The sequence below is a fragment of the Erythrolamprus reginae genome, chromosome 3 (genome assembly GCF_031021105.1).
Source record: "Erythrolamprus reginae isolate rEryReg1 chromosome 3, rEryReg1.hap1, whole genome shotgun sequence".
NCBI lineage: Eukaryota > Metazoa > Chordata > Lepidosauria > Squamata > Dipsadidae > Erythrolamprus > Erythrolamprus reginae.
The window spans coordinates 68,057,263-68,074,612 of NC_091952.1; positions in this window are offsets into that span (position 1 = coordinate 68,057,263).

Sequence of the window (17,350 nt, forward strand, 5' to 3'; positions counted from 1 at the left end):
ATTGATAAAATCTCGTGAGCTGCCACGGGCCGGATAAATTGCCTCAGCGGGCCGCATCCGGCCCCCGGGCCGTAGTTTGGGGACCACTGCTCTACATAATAAATAATTTGCGGTTATCCATATCGGTAATTTTTCATGCTCTATTAATTTAACTCTATGTCTCTTGAAAAAAAACATATTGGATAACATTTATTCCACTGAGCTATCCCACTTGGTTTATTCTGTAGCAAGTTGTCCCATGGCAAATTGGTGACTTGGCCATGGCAGGATGGCTGCACCAAGTTGGCAATGATGAGTTGTCCTAGATTCATGTGTGGGGGGGGATGGAAGTTGCTAAAACTGTAGTGCCTTGGATTCTGTCTGAATGGTGCATTCACTGTATTCCCCTCTACCATCCATAGAAGAAAGCCCAGTGTTATTAGTGTTGATATTCTATTCATTCACCAGGCCAATGATCCTTGGCTCAAGTAACAAAATGACATGTGCTCATCCAAGGTGAGAATATATTTACATCATATACAGGAAGACATAAAATCAGAAAGTAGGATTTACCAAAATAATCAAACTTACAGTAGACTCATGGTCTCATTGAATACACAAATATACAAATACTCATTTTTTCCTCTTTACTTTTTATATCACCAAGCTAAATAAAAATGCTATGCTTTAAAAGAGGAATACTTTCTTCTATGGCAATTGAGCGTTAATTCTTCCTCCAGATAATGAGATATTATTAACTGATTTAAGCACTAAACATGGAAGTTTTAATCTTTTCCCAGTGCACTAAGTATGGACAATATGTGAAATTCCAGATGTTAATGGTGACTCCCATTATTATTGCTGTGCACACTGATGAAAACCAGAATTCATGATCTTGTGGACTTGTACTTCCCTGCTCCCCTCACATACATGCGCCTACAGCAAGAGGCTACAGCTGTTTATTCAAATGGGTCTCAGAAGCACCCCCTTGTACAGGTCCAGATTCCAAGCTCAGCATGGCAAGAGTCATTGGGCTACCAAGTCCAATGGGCATGCACAAAGTCCAGGAAAGCAGTTCATGATTCAAACAGTCAGGATGCATAGGAAAAGTACACCAGGCACAGAACCTGGAATGTTGCTCCAACTCTTCAGGCTGGGATTAAGTAGGCAATGTTGTTGCAGTCCTTCATGAGAGGTGAGGTTGCTTCCTCATGAGCAGTCTAGCTGACTTGTGTTGTGCCTGTCTCTATGCTCTGTATGTCCTTGGATTAGGAGGAGGTGAGAACGTCACCTCCTCTTCCTCATTGGTAGCTGAAAGGACCGCCCTTTGCTTGCAGCGCCACTACGGTGTCCTTTCACATAAAAATAAACATTGTTATTTTTACAAAAAAGGACACCGCAGCGGTGCTGCAAGCAAAGGGCGGTCCTTTCACGTAAAAATAAACATGTTTATTTTTACGTGAAAGGACCGCCCTTTTCTTGTAGCACCGTTGCGGCGTCCTTTTTTGTAAAAATAACAATGTTTATTTTTACATGAAGACCTCCCTTTGAAGGAGCTGGGGAATCCCTCCCACGAAGAGATTTTGGGGGCGGAGCCTTGAGGGCACCGGCAGGTTGCTAAGGATGCCAAGGTGATCACTTCCTCGATTCCATGGAATCCAGGAAGTGATCACCTTGGCGTCCTTAGCAACCTCCGAACACCGAACGCGACCCCGAACCTTGCCCGAAGTTTCAAAAAATTTTGGGTTCATGTTCGGCATACCGAACACCGCAAAATTCGGTACAGACCTGAATTGTGCAGGTTCAGTTCGCCCATCACTACTGACCATTACTTGGCTCCTCAGCTTTCCTCTGCAGACTCAAACTCATCCTCCTCTTCTGAACTCAGATCTGGAGATGGGTCTGGAGATGGATCCATGGCAGGGCCACATGTTACACATTCATGTGCTAAAATAATATGGTGATGATAATATAAAAATAACCTCTTAAAGCTTGTTAAACTATAGTTTTAAACCAGAGGTCAGTAACTGGTGGCCTGCAGGCCACTTGTGGTCTGTAAGAAAATTTTGGTGGGCCGCAGAGCACCCAGGTGGAGGAGCTGCTCCGGGATGGCCAATGGCCAGTCTTCTGACTGGAGCTCTGGAATATGGGACCAGCCAGGCAGCTCATGGTGAAGCTGGAAATCTCTGCCATAGAGGGAGGTACGTGCAACTTGCAACTTTGCAAGTGGTGCAATGTGCAAGGAGTAATGCAGCCTTCACCAGCCAGAGCAGGTAATGGGTGCTGTTGCGACAAGGGGTAGGTGAGTAGTGGCGCAGGCATTGAGAGAGAGGAGGAGAGAGAGATGATAGAAAAAGAGATAGAAAAAGAAAGTGGGGAAAAGAAATGAGAGAGAGATAAAAAGAGAAGGGGAAAGAGAGAGAGAGAGACAAAGAGAGACAGTAGGGAGAGAGAGATAAGAGATCCCGGTGTTTTGTTTTCTTTGGCAAACAGGTCCAAATGGCTCTTTGAGAAAAAGGCGGCCAAACTAAGTGCCTGAAAAACCCCATCCTGTCACTGTGAGTCCAGGCGCTTCAGCAAGCAGCATGCTGGATCCATTTTAGTGGTCCGAGGGATTTAAAATTATGAATTTAGTGGTCCTTGAGGTCGGAAAGGTTGGTGACCCCTGGCTTAAAACACATTTTATGTAACTGAATGTAAGGATAATAATGGATAATATGTTTGATATATATTTTAAACATTTTTCTCAGCCGTTTTTAAAAAATATCTCAATGGAATTAAATTCATTTCAGTTTCAACTTCTCTCAACATCTGTCCCATTGTTTAGAGATATTTCTACACACAGTCTGTTAATGAATCCTCTAATCTTTGATCTGTTCATTTAGCTATCCAGTTCTAGGAAATTCAGTAAGATTTAAATAGTCCACTGATAAGATAGTACTAGGAATAAAGTCATAATGTTTGGTTGACATATTGCAATGGACACCTACATCAGGAGTCCCCAATCCATTGTCTGTGGTCCAGTACAGGGCCACAGTCCATAAGGCTGTGCAAGCGGTAAGTGAAGTTCCATTTGTGCAAGCAGTGTGTATGCGCACAAAACCATCTCCCCACACCCACACCCACACAGCTGCTGTGGGTCTGCAGAGTTGGAAAGGTTGGGGAATGCTGAATTGCATGGCACATTTTATTATACAAAAGGTCAGCTCTGAAAGGAAATGTGTGATTATTTGGTGGTATGATATACAAACTACAACTGTCAATCACAAGCTAGGAAATAAATAAAAAAATTACTGCCAGCCGTCCCAGCAAATGTTGAAAGCCTCTAATACGTAATGTGCTAGCTTTAGCGACTGTCTACCATGATAGTTTTTGAACTTCAAACATATTGGGAATAAATTCCAATAAATAGATTCATAACACCCATGTGATGACTTCTTCAGATAGAAAACATGTATGAAATGCAACATTTTGGGCTGCATCATTATTATTATTATTATTATTATTATTATTATTATTATTATTATTAATATTATTTAGATTTGTATGCTGCCTCTCTCCGTAGACTCGGGGTGGCTTATACAAGCCTTAGAAATAAATACACAATTAATTGCATATACAAGCCTTAGAAATAAAAATCAAACAAAAGTTTTGGTTTAGACGTTGGTGGTAGTCTAAGACCTTGAGAAGAATTATTTGTAAAAATGTAGGAATGGTGAATTCTGCAATCAAAAAGTGACAAAACTGCACATAAGTGACATGGTATGGCTCAGTATTTGCAAAGTAGGGTTGATAATAGCAACACAAAAATATATGCTTAACACACGGATTTCAAACTTAATGTATTTCTGGCAATGTAAACAATAAGAAAAGATAAGTCATGAGTATTCTTTACAATACTCTAAAGTATTGTTTAGAGATGCTGACCAAAAAGCAATGCAACTATGTTTATGCAAGGGACAAGAATTAGAAATTACTCTGTGGACTTTCCATTTTGATCTGAATTATTAACAAGCTGTAACAAGATTTTAATACACATTTATAGTCAGCTTGACTAAGATAAGACATGCTCTAACAATGGAATGGGATTTTCTGGAGATCATAAACAGACATCAAAGGAGCTGCAAAGAAATGTTTTATTTCTATATACGTTACTCAAATAATAAAGGGAACACTTAAATAACACAATATAATTCCAAGTAAATCAAACAATTTTACATGCTGTTGTGCGCATTCAACCTTGTACAGAACAAAGTATTCAATGAGTATGTTTAGGTTTAGGTTTATTGGATTTATATGCCGCCCCTCTCCGCAAACTCGGGGCGGCTCACAACAATAATAAAAAACAGTACAGTACACAATACCAAATCCAATGCCCACCCATCCAGTTCCAATTTAAATTAATAATCTCATAAAAAACAGTATATATAAAAAACAGGCACACAGTCAATCAATCAACAAAACAACATGGGCAAGGGGGAGGTGTTTTAGTTCCCCCATGCCTGACGGCAAAGGTGGGTCTTAAGGAGTTTACGAATGTTTCATTCATTTAGATCTAGGATGTATTATTTGAGTGTTCCCTTTATTTTTTGGAGCAGCATATTATGCCAACAGTAGTGGTAGTTCCATACCTCTTCTACGTAGTTTCTACAAAGTACCAAACCTTAGAGAAACTTTGTGTGATTGCTGGCATATCTTGTGGTAAGCCCCCTTCATCAATGAAATCTAGGTCACCATGACTAAAGCTATTTATTGTCTTTCTCATGGGCATAAATTTATTTTTATTTTTTTTAAACTATCTGTATTGATTTTTCATATTTTACATATCACAACAATTCTTTAAGCAGATCTGCAGCCTTTTATATACATTGTTTTTGTATTTATACAATATCTTACAATGTTTTCTAATTCTACATCTTCATCCCACATTATTGCTTTAACTCTGAATTAATGCTGCATTATTTGCACAATTACCATATGAATATTTCTGGGTTTTTCAAAGTAGAAAATATGACCTAACTTTGTATGACAGCTGCATGCTTCAAATAATTTCTAGAGCAGTGGGAACCAAAAGCAAAAAAGGGTTAAAGAATTATATGGGTGGGACAGATAATTGCTACTACACTCCCCAAAGTGATGACATCATGGGGCGGGATATTGCTGAACAAAAGACACACCTGTGTGGTTTTTTTATGTCCCTGAAACTAGTCCTGTAGAACCCTACAGAAGGTTTAATGATCTTATTGTGGTTAACTAGCATGGGAAAAGGAGAGAGAGAAAAATGAGGGCTTTGCTTAGGTCTTGGCACAGATATAGATCTGGAGTGACTCACAAACTAGGCTTCAATCACACAGAATGTGGGAAAGCAAGGCAAGGGATAGATTGAGGACTTTAGCATTGGTTAAGTCAGCAATTATTCAATTCAGTGGAATTGTGCTTGTTTATACAGGATTAAGCCTTAAGTCTGACAATGAAAGGGTATCATAAGAAATACATCAGAAGGCATGATCAAACTAAAGTTCTTCAGCTGTCCCAAATATACTGAAATATATTCAGCAGTATAACAATTGATATCTTATTTTTTTCCCCCTCATTATGGAATAATCCGCATGCATACCCTATTGCTTATTTGCACTAATATACTGAAGAGTATTTAAAATGCAAGATTGGTCTTGGAGGTGTGGGGTAACTTGAATTTACATTCATTTTAATTAAGAGATAAGCAGTGCAACTGTTCCTGGGGGTTCTTACATGGAAACATTAGGTTTGTGGTTTAAATTCAGAAGGCAACAATTATGAGCTGTCCTTATCTGCTTTGGCTACTGCATCTTCCTGGGAAAAGTCAACAGTGCTGTTATAATGCATGACTTAATAATATCTTGCCTAAAGTATTATAGCTTATTTTATATGAGCTTGTCCTAGGAAAACGATAACTTTTTCCAATTGAAAATCATAATAGACATATCATTTGCTATGTGCTGTAAATATTATATAGCACCAATTTTGATCCAAAGTTCTTGTGTCGGTCATTTTCTATACAGTCCTTAAATTGCATAAGGGAAGGAACTCTAGAAGACTATTTCCCTCGTTATGAATCTCTCTATATTATCTAGATACTAGTAAAACTCATCATGACCATTAGCTCAATGAAACAGTGCCTCATAGGGCAACAATTTTTGAAGCAACTCAATAAATAAATTCCAATAAATTACTTAATGTAAGGTTACTGCTGCTTTGGGAAGAATATCTATCAGTCTTAACATCATTCATAAAATGAAGATATTTATTACATTATTCTTTCCTTATTGATATGCGTGTGGGGGAAAAAAAATCTAATTTCATGAAACATCACAAACATATCTACCGAGAATTCTGCACATACAAAAAAGAAGAAATGAACACTTAAAATAGACAATTTATAGTTCTTGATGCCTGTAATTTAGCCTGTTACATTTTGCCTAACATATTACTGAACTTAAATGCATTATTATAAGATAATCAAGAGCAATATTTAATTAGTATGTCTATATGATACCTCAGGCTGATTGAGTTTCAGCATTGACAAGTGTGGTTTTCGCTTGTGAGGTTAACACAAGAGAAGTGTGCTACTGTTGCTGCAGCCTGAAGTCAAATGCAATTCTTCAGCACAGTCTTGTTGCCATAAGTACATTGTTACACAAGTGTGGGTAGCACATTGTGGAGTATGTAATGATGCTACTGATGAATGGATAAAGAATGAGCCACTTCGTCATTTGATGAAAGAAAAAAGTGGGTAAAATTGTTCTTTTTGGGTGATATTTATTCTTTTGCTATGCCTGTTTTTTAAAAATGTATACTGTCATTCCCTCAGTCTATGTATAAAATGAAATAATATTGCTGTTTTTATCTGCTCCTGATTTGTGGGAACTGGCTTGGTTTACTTTGATGCCTATATTCACACAACAAATTTCAGTTCCAACAATATAACATCATTTGTCTGTGGAGCTTTTATTTATTTATTTTATTTATTTATTCGATCTTTTTTATTCCGCCCTTCTCCTTAGACTCAAGGCGGCTTACAATATTTTAGCAATAGCACTTTTTAACAGAGCCAGCATATTGCCCCCACAATTTGGGTCCTCATTTTACCCACCTCGGAAGGATGGAAGGCTGAGTCAACCTTGAGCTGATGATAAGATTTGAACCACTGACCTACAGATCTACAGTCAGCTTCAGTGGCCTGCAGTACTGCACTCTACCTGCTGCGCCACCTCGGCTCTTTTTGCTGATTTAAGTTAGATTCAGGGTCTTATTTGCGATATTAAAAAATTACAGTAGAAACTAGTGAGTTTTAGGAAAAGTTTGGCAGTAATTTGACCCAGCCACTTACTCTGAGGTTTCTCTTTAAATCTATCTGTGAATTCATGCCACACCAGAGGTGGTATACAGCCGTTTCAGGTGAACTGGTAGTTGCCATTTTGACAAGTTCGGAGAACCGGCAAATACCACCTCTGATTGGCCCCGCCCTCCTGCCCCTACCATTTCCTGTCCTATATTCCCTATTTTTTAGCTCATTTGATTCACATGGCAGAGCGGACCTCAGTTGAGCTGAACAACAGCTTAGCTCACAAGCACTGACACCGAGGGTGGTCTTTGAGTGCTGCCATGTTTTTAAGCAGCATGTGTGAACCATGCCCATGTGCAGAAGGTTTTGCACATGCGTGGATGAGAACGCACGCTCTCACGTTTTTGGTGCTGCTGGCCAAACTGGTAGGTAAATTATGTGAATCCCACCCCTGTGCCACACCTTCTCCTAGAAAACCTCTGACCATTTTTGTCATCAGCAACAGCTCCTTATGGGAAGGCAGAGATGATTCAGAGGCACCCTAGAAGAAAAAAAATTCATCATATGAGAAAACTTTGTTTCATGCAGCTCAGGAACAAGAAAAACCTATCTTGCATTCGTCATAAAGAAACCACCAATTTTACTGATTCCACACAGGTTCTTACTTGTCTCTTATACTGTCTTGTTGGAGGTGTTTATGTAGCTGATCCCCTGCAGAAGTCCTGTTTTATTTTTTTAATTTATTTATTATTAGAGTTGGAAGGGACCTTGTAGGTCATCTAATACAACCCCCTGCTGATGCAGGAGACGCTATGCTACTCCAGATGAATGGCAGTCCAATCTCTTCTTGAATGTCTCTAGTGTTAGAGTGTTCACAACCTCCACAGGGAAGCCATTCCACTGGTTGATCGCTCTCACCATCAGAAAGTTCTTCCTTATTTCCACATTGAATCTCTCATTGGTCAGCTTCCAACCATTGCTCCTTGTCTGGCCTTCTGGTCCTTCTGGAAAACAATGTGACCCCCTCCGCTGTGTGGCAGCCCCTCAAGTATTTGTAGACTGCTACCATGTCCCCCTGGAACTCCTCTTCACTAGACTATCCATGCCCAGTTCCTGCAACTTTTCTTTGTATGTTTTAGTTTCCAGTCCCCTTATCATTCTGGTTGCTCTTTTGTGCACTTTCTCTAGAGTTTCAATGTCTTTTTTGTAGTGTGGTGACCAAACCTGAATGAAGTACTCTAGGTGTGGTCTAACTGTTGTGGTTGGCTCTGGCCCAGCTCCTGCCCCAGGGAATGTGGAGGTGGATGCAGGGGAAACTTCAACATGTCATAGGCCTGTGTTATTCCCGACAGAGTCAGTTCAGAGTTTAGTTTCCTCGGACGAAGAAGAAGGTGGGAGTGACTTGGAAGAGGGGGGTTTGGCACACAGCCCAGGCAGTCAATCTCCATTATCTTCCATTGATTCGGATGAAGACGTCTTGGACCCACGCAAGCGCAGAATTATGCAGAGAAGAGACCAAGTAAGGACATATTACAGGAGATAAGAGAGGCCACCTGTGTTTGGGTGGGGCTCCAGTAATTAGGGCTGCTGCTATAAATAACAGCATGTGGGTTTGGCCATTGTGGAAGAGTATCTGATCGCAGTTCTTCAGGAATCCTGTGGTGCTGTTTTCTGGAGTTTGTTTGTTGATTTTTCATGCCTTTGAAACTAAAGCAGAGCAACGTGTGTGTGTGTGTGTGTGTGTATCTCACTTCGTTGGAAGAAGAAGGGGTGTGAAGTTTCTTCACAGCTGCTAGCTAAGTACTTAATGACTGCTTAAGGGAAATTGTGCAAACTACCCGGTTGTTTTGGGACGAGTGCTCTTTGCAATACAAAAAGAGTGCTTAGTTTATTTTTAATTTTGTGATAAAGAACATTGTTTTGAATTTTCAAACGTGTGTGTGTCTGAAATTTGTACCCTTGAATTTTCGCGAGGCTCATACCAGAGAGCATAGCAGAACACTATCTAGGGCTTTTTTTAGTACCTCCCTAGTCTTAGAGTGTATCCCTGTGCAACTCAGGATTATATTGGATTTTTTAGCCAATATACATTGCTGGCTCATGCTTAGTGGTATCAAGCAACAATATAAATGTTGTTGTTGTGTCAAACAATCATATAGATCTATCACTCTACAGCATGGTGCCAAACTCAAGACCCGCAGGCCAGATCGGGCCCACAGGGTCCTTAGATCTGAGCTGAGGGGCCGCCCTAGAAACAGCAAAGGACCCGTCCGTGGTGCCTCTGCCAGTGAAAATGGAGCTCCATTTTTACTGGCAGAAGATTGCAGGAAGCCATTGCAGCCAAAAACAGAGCTGCAGACAATTGATCCCCTCAGCTCCTGTCTCTGCAGTTTTGGGGTCTGGGGGGCACAGTGGTTAGAGTGCAGCACTGCAGGCTACTTCAGCTAACTGCTAGCTGTAGTTCAGCAGTTCATATCTCACCACCAGCTCAAGGTTCACTCAGCCTTCCATCCTTCCTTGATCTTTATCACATCAATTTTCAGACTCATATTCCTTATATGGTTTCTCTAATATTCACTGCAATTCATTCAGATTCTCAGCCAATGACTCAGGCATCACTCTATTTGTATGTATTCACAATCCCACAATATCACCTTGAGCATTCCTTATCTATCTATCTATATCTATCTATCTATCTATCTATCTATCTATCTATCTATCTATCTATCTATCTATCTATCTATCAAACAAGCAACAGGACATCACACATTCTTAACTTACTCCCTGCTCAGGGTGAAGCATTTGCTAAGAATTCTATTCTCTTTGAGTGAATACATATAAACATACACATAGCAACGGTGTTCACCGTGAACCACAAGGATGCCAAAATGATGCCAAATGCAGGAATGGCTTTAGGTAAAAGCCATAATCATGCCATTGTTTATTGCCATTAATTCAAGTACATAAGTCATGACACTGACATGATGATGCCATTTTGTGTACTCCACCTTTTACCACTCCCACCCTTGGACATCTATGTTCCTTGACTATGATTTGGAGTAGTGAATCTTTTATGGGTTTGGCTTATGCTTTTTAAAGTGTAATAACCCCTCCTAAGTATTGAGAGAATTGTGAGTTTACTGTTATTTCCAATTAATCAAGAAAAAGCCTTTTGACTAGGAAGCCTTCTCAGCAAATTTATGACATTTTGTCAAGCTATATTTTCAACCCTCTATTGTGTACAAGTGAAATCAAGATATCATCTCCTTCCGTAGGAATTTTCAACTCTTTCCAGATTGTGCCAATCAAAACTCACACACCCAGCATTTCATGTTCAAGCTTGATCCTGAAAAAGTTTTTTTTTTATTTTTATTCCCATACAGATATTTTCACATGTTTATCGTCTCATTTTTCCTTCCATTCTTTTACAAAATCTTTACATATATATTCTATATTTATCTTATTGCTTTATTAGTTTAAGATTGCTATTTTTTACCATCCTCCTTTCCTATCTCATAAAGCCCTTCCTTCTTTCTTCTTCCCTTCCCTTCTTCTTTCTCTTTCTAAACCTACTTTCCCTCCCTCTCTCCTTCTCCTCTTCCCTACTTCCCCTTTTTCTTGCTCTCCTCACTCTCTTCTCCCCTCTTCTCTTCTTTCCTTCTCTTTTTTCTTTCTTCTTTCTTCTTAATCTCCTCCCACTTCTCTATCCCCTCATCTCTTTTAAGTGTTACATCTGGGTTACATCATTCACTTATATTCAAACTTCTTTATTTATATTCATTTTTTAACCATCTATAAAACTTCCCTTAAGTCTTGTAATACAATGAATCCTCATTATCTTTTAATCTTAGTGTTAATCTGTTCATTTCAGCACAGTCCAAAATTTTCTTCATTATCTGCTTATCTCCAGGAATGATACGTGCTTTCCAATTTTGTGCAAATACAATCCTAGCTGCTGTTATATGTATTATTAAATATATCTCTTCTTTTTTGTATTTTTTTGGTAAAATTTCTAAAAGAAAGATTTCTGGTTTTAAGTCTGGCTTTTCTTCCACCTTTTTTGCTAAACATATTTGTATCTTAATTGAAATTGTTCTTGCTTCTATAAACGTCCATGACATATCATAATAAGAACCTAGTATTTTCTGTCATTTCCAACATTTTACTGATTTGCCTTTAAACATTTTTGATATTTTTTGTGTGCCATCTATAAAACATTTTGTACATATTTTATTTATAAGCTGTTGCCATGGTTAGTTTACAATTTCTTTCCCATATTTGTTGCCATTCATCCAGTTCTATCGTATGTCCAAAATTCCTCATCCAAATTATCATTGCTTCTTTTACCATTTCTTCATCTAATTCAACTTGTAACAAATAATTATATAATTTCTTAACCATTTTTCATCACTCCTTGTCAACCCTTGATCCTAAAGCAGGCAATAACCCAATAGTTTTCATGAATTCTAGGAGAAAGTGTGAGTATTATGTATAACCTGAGTAAAGGATATGTTGACCTTCTAGATGTTGCAGTACAACTAATTTGCCTTATTAGCTAGAACTTCAGGAAATTGTCATTCAAAACACAGGTTTCCTCTTCTATTATTCCTGAAAGCAGTTTTGTTCCTCCTTGAATTGGTATTTGCATAACTGTAAGAAGAAGGAAATGAGTTTTAAATAGTGTTTAGATTTTTAAATCATATATGGGTCTTGTAAACATTACCAATTATTGTTGTTAAGTAAGGACTACTTACTTAATGTAAGTAAGTAAGTAAGTAAGTAAGTAAGTAAGTAAGTAAGTAAGTAAGTAAGTAAGTAAGTAAGTAAGTAAGTAACTAAGTAACTAAGTAACTAAGTAACTTGCTTGCTTGCTTGCTTGCTTACTTACAACTTACAGCTAGACAATTTACAACTCCGAACTGATTTAACTGTTGTTCATAAGATCATATACCATAACGTCCTTCCTGCTAGTGACTACTTCACCTTCAACAACAACAACAAAAGAACACATAATCGATGCAAACTAAATGTAAATCGCTCCAAACTTGACTGCAGAAAATATGACTCCAGCAACAGAGTGATCAATGCCTGGAACTCACTTCCTGTCTCTGTTGTTTCTCCCCCCAACTCCAAAATCTTCAACCTTAAATTATCTACTGTTGACCTCTCCCCTTTTCTAAGGGGCTTGAATAAGTGCATTATTGTGCCTACCGTTCCTGTTCTTCTGTCCTATTATCCTTTTTATCAATTCTTTATACTTTATATTAATACAAACGATAACTCTATACTCATTTGACAAATATAATAAATAATAAAATAAATAAAATACTTACAGGCCAAATATATACCAAAGGAAAATATGGAAGACCATAGTACCAGAAAATACATGTATGTTTGACCATAAATTTTAAGAGAAACCAGTGGGTTTATATGGACATATCAAAAGTATTCAGCAATACCACCTTGTAAGGCTTGGAAAAATAGTATTTCACTCACACTGTCTCACTATCACCCTTTTTATATATTGTTATGCAGAAAAATAAAAGAATAAAAGAATTACTGCTACTACTGTTGCTGCATCTGAAGCCTACATAAGGATAAACGGAGAGTTTTCATATAGGCAATAAATCTTGAGCTGCCTTTTTCAGAGATGCCTGAGCTAGGCACAAAAACTGCACTTCTTGCATTTTGTAGAGTTTCATAAAACAGAGGCAAGAGGCAACATGAAAGTACATTACTCAAAAAACTAATCTTTTGACTTTAAATGGTTTCAGTGCAGCCTTTCTTTTACATGGCACTTGGCATTAGTTAAGTGAGCTATTTTTTTTCTGACTTGTGATGGGGCAAGGGAATAAGAGGTGTTAATAAGGCAATAACTGATTCTGAGTATCATATACAGTATTATGCTGGTCCTAATTTATGCTAGAAATTAAGCAGAAATTTCAAAATAGTTAGTAATCAGGATGTACCAATGCTTCTAAACACAAGTCATAACAAAGCCAATAAGATGGTTCTCACTGAAACAGAGATAGAGAATCATGGGGCTGGAAGAGACCTTGGAGAAAATGGAGAACATTTTTACCCTCAGGTGCCAAAAGTGTGCGTGCATGCGCTATCGCATGCATCTGCGTGGCCACGTCCATAACTTAATGTCTCATCATGCATCCCGCCTCCTGTGTGTGTGCGCACAAGTCCTCCATTCCCCCTCCCACATACTCCTGTATATTCCCCCAATTTTCTGACTACTGACTACTGATGTGCCTTTGCGCAAGGCAAAAATTAGCTGGCTGGCGTGCGTATGCATGCTGGAACTGAGCTAGGGCAACGGCTCCCATGGTGGCAGATATGACTCTTGTGCCATTTGTCATAAGTCGAGGACTTCGCATTTCTGGTGGGGTTGTAAGTCGAGGATTTAACAAATACCATCTAAATAAACTTATTTTCCTAGGCAGCCAGGAAAATGCATTATAGAACAAATTAAGCTGGCATTCTTATTTAAATCTCTGATGATCAGACTAATGATCATTTATATCTTTGGACATTATGTGTGTTCTGTCGGGCTCTCTGAAAGGAGCCTCCCGAAAATTCAAGGATACAAATTTCAGACACAGACACATTTGTTCTTTATCACAAAAGTCAAAATAAACTAAACACTCTTTTTGTATTGCAAAGAGCACTCTTCCCAAAACAACCAGGTGGTCTGTACAATTTCTCTTAAGCAGTCATTAAATACTTAGCCTGCAGTTGTGGAGAAACTTCACACCCCTTCTTCTTCCAACAAAGGGAGGCACACACACATTATGCTCTGCTTTGGTTTCAAAGGCGTGAAAAAGCAACAAAGTCCAGCACACAAGATTCCTGACGAAACTGCAACAGATACTCTTCCACAATGGCCAAACCCACATGCTGCTATTTATAGCAGCAGCTCTAATTACTGGAGCCCCACCCAAACACAGGTGGCCTCCCTTATTTCCTGTAATATGTTCTTACTTGGTCTCTTCTACGCATAATTCTGCACTTGCATGGATCCAAAATGTCATCATCTGAAGCTATAGAAGATAAGGAAGATTGACTGCCTTGGCTGTATGCCAAGCCCTCCTCTGCCGAGTCACTCCCACCTTCTTCTTCGTCCAAGGAAACTAAACTCTGAACTGATTCTGTTGGCAATAACACAGGCCTGTGACATGTTGAATTTTCCCCTGCATCCACCTCCCCATTCCCTGGGGCAGGACCTGGGCCAGAGCCAACCACAACAATGTGAAGACCCAGCTCCTTTGTGCAGCCCTCAGTTTTTGGAAACGTTAAGAGGAAAAGACAACTGGCAGAAATAAGGTGAAATGAATTGATAACAACAATTGTAAATCCATCATTGAGAGACCTCGGCTACAATGGAGAGAGATCATTCAGGATGTTACTTATGTCTGTTGTTATACTGTGATGATCTAATCAATTAATCATAACTCTTCAGAAAACTATTGGTTTTATTCAGGGGTGAAATTCAAAATTTTTCCTTACTGGTTTTGTGGGTGTGGCTTGTCAGGGGGTGTGGCTTGTCAGGGGAAGGATCCTGCGAAATCTCCATTCCCTCAGTACTCTGGGGCCAGGCAGAGGTGGTATTTTCTGGTTCTCCAAACTATTCAAAATTTCCACTACAGGTTCTCCAGAACCTGTTAAATTGCACCCTTGGTTTTATTTTATATAAGATTAAAAGAAAAATATTTTCAATATAAAGAATTGCCTTTAAACTGCATGATATCTTTTGATAATAAAAATTTAGGAAATTTTGTCCGGGCTGCTTTAATCAGAGAATTGAAGACATTACTTGATATTCCTTATGGGTGTGGTTCTAAAAATATGAATATCTAGATTTATATTTAACTCCCGCACCCCAACGTTCATATGGCAACAGATAATTAAAGCAAGTAGAAAGGTGCTACCAAATGAGAGTTATTCATGATTATAATAAATTCACTTTGATAGAATGCTACTAACAATACAATTTTGTATTGAGTATTTTTTTAAAAATTGAGAAAAATTGAGAAATGTTCATCATTAACCTGAGTTACTCACGTTAAACTCCATTTAAAAAGAACCAAAATATGTTAAATTCTTTATTACTGCCTATTTTCCACTATTTTTAACATACTTAATGATTAAAAAAATACATTTTCCTCCATCTACTTGGCAACCTGTCTATCTGGAAACATGAAATATAGCTCTATTAGAGCTACAGATTGCCTAGGCATGCAAAGCTTACTCTATGTCACATTCAGGGCTTTACTTCCAACCCTGCCTGGATAAGCCAGCCTGTCAAGCATAGCAGGAAAAAAGGTGAGGTTTTAACTTAGTTGTAATGTGTGCAATAATTTAGCAACCAGTTTTTAAGAAATCAAATGGAACCCGCTATGTAACACACCTAGGAAGATTGCAGTGACAAATGGCTGAAACTCATTTAAAATTAGTTTGAATAAAGAAACCTCACTCAGGTTCGTGGTTGGTTTACTACACTAAATGAATTCACTTTGATTTTTGTATCAAAGGAGATGATTACCTACTTAATCAAAGGCATGAATTAGAGCAGCGGTCCCCAAACTACGGCCCGCGGGCCGGATGCGGCCCAACGAGGTCTTTTAACCGGCCCGTGGCAAGCTCACGAGATTTTACTGGTCGATAAAATAAGCTCCCGAATCTCCTGTCAACTCACCGCGGTCGGCTGCTCAGCGAGGAGAAGGTGGAGAGGCAAGGGGGCGGGGAGGAAAGCGGGCCTGCAATTGGCCCCTTCCTTTGTCGCCTTTAGGGAGAGAAACTGTTGCTGCCCTATGGCAGAGCAGCAACAGTTCCTCTCCCTAAAGGCGACAAAGAAATTGGCCAATTGCAGGCCCGCTTTCCTCCCCGCCCCCTTGCCTCTCCACCTCCTCCTCCCCTCCTCCTCCGCGGTGAGTGGACGCGAAATTCATGAAAAGGCGATTGGCAATTGAAAAACTGTCCACTGAAAGTCACAGCTAAGTGCACCATGGCTAAGTTTGTGTGTGGGGGGGGGAGGCGGCTGCTTGAAAACCCCTGACCTCCATCGCCTCCCCCCCACGGCACAAGGCGAGCACACCTCGCCGCTGACACAGGCGGCGGGGACTGCCCTGTCCCCCTGTCCCCCCTGCGCAAAACTACGCAGCCCCAGATCGCTCGCTTCTCCAGCCAGCAAAGCCGACTGCCTGGCTTTGCTGGCTGATGCAGGAAAGGAAAGCGTCACATTTAAAAAGCACGCCACTTTCTGGGACTGCGGCGCCGTGGTGGCCTTCAAGCGCGGCCCTTCGCGGCGCCCCACCACCCGTTCCTGCAGGAAGAGATCGGGCACTTTACCGGGAGGTGGAGGCGGCGTGGGGCCGGATGCTGGGTGCCGGGGAGGGCGAAGGAGTGGACGCGCCTCTCAGCTGCAGAGCGGAACGCAGCTGAGAGGCGCGTCCACTCCTTCGCCCTCCCCGGCACCCAGCGTCCGGCCCCACGCCGCCTCCACCTCCCGGTAAAGTGCCCGATCTCTTCCTGCAGGAACGGGTGGTGGGGCGCCGCGAAGGGCCACGCTTGAAGGCCACCACGGCGCCGCAGTCCCAGAAAGTGGCGTGCTTTTTAAATGTGACGCTTTCCTTTCCTGCATCAGCCAGCAAAGCCGGGCAGTCGGCTTTGCTCGCTGGAGAAGCGAGCGATCTGGGGCTGTGTAGTTTTGCGCAGGGGGGACAGGGGGACAGGGCAGTCCCCGCCGCCTGTGTCAGCGGCGAGGTGTGCTCGCCTTGTGCCGTGGGGGGGAGGCGATGGAGGTCAGGGGTTTTCAAGCAGCCGCCTCCCCCCCACACAGAGATAAGAGAGAGAAAGAAAGAGAGGGACAGAGAGAAAGAAAGAGGGACAGAGAGAAAGAAAGAGAGGGACAGAGAGAAAGAAAGAGAGGGACAGAGAGAAAGAAAGAGAGGGACAGAGAGAAAGAAAGAAGGACAGAGAAAGGGAGAGAGAGAAAGAGAAAGAAAGGTAGAGAGAAAGAGGGAGAGAGAAAGAGAGTGA